Here is a 3029-nt window from a genome sequence, read left to right on the forward strand (position 1 = left end):
GGTGGGCCCTATGGTAATGTGCGCTGCTAAATGTAGACCGTTTGACTGGTCAATTGATCGTGTTATCAACAAATTACGGAGCTGTATGGTGAGCCAGTGACTGTATGATAACCCTAAAATCTACTCCTATTTTATTAACAGAGTACAAACTCAAACTACCATTTCTTTCTTCGTATATGGGCTGACAGGCGGGCCCCATGGTTACGTGCCCCGATGGTGCAACACTAGTTGTGCCGTTTGACTGGTCAATTGATTATGTCATCAACAAAATACGGTGTTGTATGGGTGAGCCAATGACAGTATAATCATGACATGTATTTGTTTAACACGGTACAGACGCAAGGGCTCATATATACGCGCAAGCACTCACCGCTATAAGCGCACACACGCGAACCCTACCCCTATGAGCACCTTCGAGAGAGTGGGCCAGCATATATGATCTTGAGATTTTACGAAGTCACCATAGGTGCCTCGTAGTCGAGTGGAACGTCTCCTCCCACTGAATGTATATCGCCGGAAAATACTGAAATTAACACAAGATAAATGCGAGCACCGGGATGTTAACCTTGGTGGGCTCGAGAAACCACTGTCCTCTAACCATCCAACCACATGTTGGTTAGCATGACATAATGTATGTGGTTACTGTGATGAGCTTATTCTGAAGTCCAGTGACCATATCGTGCTTTCGCTTCAAATACAATGACCGTAAGTGTCGTCAACAAAATACAGAGCATGCATCAAATGCAAAGTCCGTCAGTGTCATCAACAAAATATGGAGACGTATCGTGAGCTAGATACCGTTGTACTATTGTATATGCTTATTTTCTTAGTGGCCGATTGCGTGTGTGGTGTGGTGGGCACATCATTTCTAGTTGTGGTGGGTCAACATGAAGACTCATGGGTCGATTCCATCCTGCGCCACATATAGGTTGGACCGAGACATGTTCTACGGAGACCCATGTGGAGGACTCGGCGTACAACACGAAGCTACCAGAGTCGCGGAGGACTCTATCCCCACTGGTGATAAGCCGACTATATATGATTTGTAACCCTAGGCCCTTAGTATGTTATACAAGCTTGGGGGATAGTTCGTCGATAGTATAAACACACGCACAATGCCTGGTATTCACATGTACTTTGTACACACCCCTATCACTAATATACAGTACCAGGAGTAGGCTCTTTCTTCAACTGCAAGGGTCCAATCCGAACTAGGGTAAAACTTTGCCTCGTATTACCATCTAGCCTAACAGCCAGGGATATCCTGCCGAATGATGTGATGAAATCATATCTACCAACTACTATTAGAGAGGTGTGTCGGGGGGTCAAAGTGTGCGAGAGAGGCCTAAAGATAATGTGCGTGCGGGAGACACGTAGGCACATATATGTGCGTATAGAGGGCTAGTAGAGACCGTGCATGTGTATATATGCATGTGAGAAAAATAGTGTTTTCCAACTGAGATTAGTGAAAAGAGTGGTACATAGTAGTCATAAAGAGAGAGAGAGAAACAGAGAGAGCATGTGCATGAGACACCCCGACACCCTGAGAGAGATTGTGAGCATGTGTGAAAGAGAAATGCCGATGCATATAAAGTATGTGCACTTATGCGTTAGATAGAGAGATATATAACGCGTTTGTGAGAACGGGGCGAGGCATAGTGCATCTACGTGTAAAAGGCGGTTCTACGCATTAAATTAAAATATAAATGGCATTATTATTTTTGGATGAGATCAGAATTTTGCGAAATTGCGTATGGACGAAAATTGGTCTATCAGACACCCATAATCTATTGAATTCTAGCATGTGCATGTGTTTATTTCATATTATTGATCCATAGAGTGAGAGCGGTTTGAAATACAGGCAACGGATGCTTTTGCAATTCATATATAAACATTAATTAGTGCACTCCATGTTGTTAGTGTGAAGCACTTTATACATTTGTCACTTGCATGGTTACATTACAAATTGCTAGCTATGAAATTAAATACATGTTGAATTCAACATAAAGGGGGTTTCAAAGATTCGAATTCATAGGAAGTGCATTCATCTATTTGAACCCGAGATAATGGCATTTGTAGATCAGATGTAAAAGGGGGCATCAATCTTTGTTGTGAGTTTGAACATGCTATATATATTCATACGCATATCTAACCTTTTTTTCAACCAAGGAGATTATACATGGAACCATGCATGAACTGAGGTAAGTTGCATATTTTTTAATATATACTCATGTGCAATGTATATTAAAATGTACCCCCTCCATTCCAAAATAATCGTAGCTTTAGGATTTTCAAGAGTAAAGATTTCTGAAGTTTGACAAATCCTGAAAGTTCAATTCAAGAGAACCGAAAACATTAATCTTCTAATCCCAAATATTGAACGAAGCGCCAAATAGGCCTCTAGTCACCCGAAACCGCGTGACACTAATGTTTTGGTGGTAGGAAATTACTGTCCTGACTCTGGCCCGTGTAGCCTATCGGCCCGATGTCCAAAGGTCTAAACCGGGGTAGGTTTGTAACTTCACCAAGATGCCAGTCTCAACCGCCTCCGAGAAGCATTCATACGCCGTGGGCGCCTAAACACCCATGTGCTCGGCCGAAATCTATCCCGCCCACATTTGGGACACCTGACATCCCTGTCCTACCCCCAACCCGCAATATGTCCGAAATTTTAGATGGGGGCAAAGTTTGTAACTTTCCCCATATTTCAAACAAGCACGTCTCAAACCGAAACATTGTTCCCCCTTAGTTCCCCGCCTCCTTCCGTTTCCCCATTCATACTCCGTGGGCGCGAAAACGCCCTCTCCACCAGCCATGAAACCCCAGCCTTCTCTGTCCTCCACCCCATAGCGACCAATACACTGCCGCCCTCCTCCATCACGCCGGAGCCGGTACCCCGACGTCGTCGTCCAACGCAACCGCAACCGCAACGCCCTCAAGGACTTAGCAGCTGAAGCCGAGGCAGAGCTGCCTCCACGACGCCTACACCGACGTGCGAGGTACCAGAACCACTCTAACCACGCCGTCTT

The sequence above is a fragment of the Triticum aestivum genome, chromosome 2B (genome assembly GCF_018294505.1).
Source record: "Triticum aestivum cultivar Chinese Spring chromosome 2B, IWGSC CS RefSeq v2.1, whole genome shotgun sequence".
Lineage (NCBI taxonomy): Eukaryota > Viridiplantae > Streptophyta > Magnoliopsida > Poales > Poaceae > Triticum > Triticum aestivum.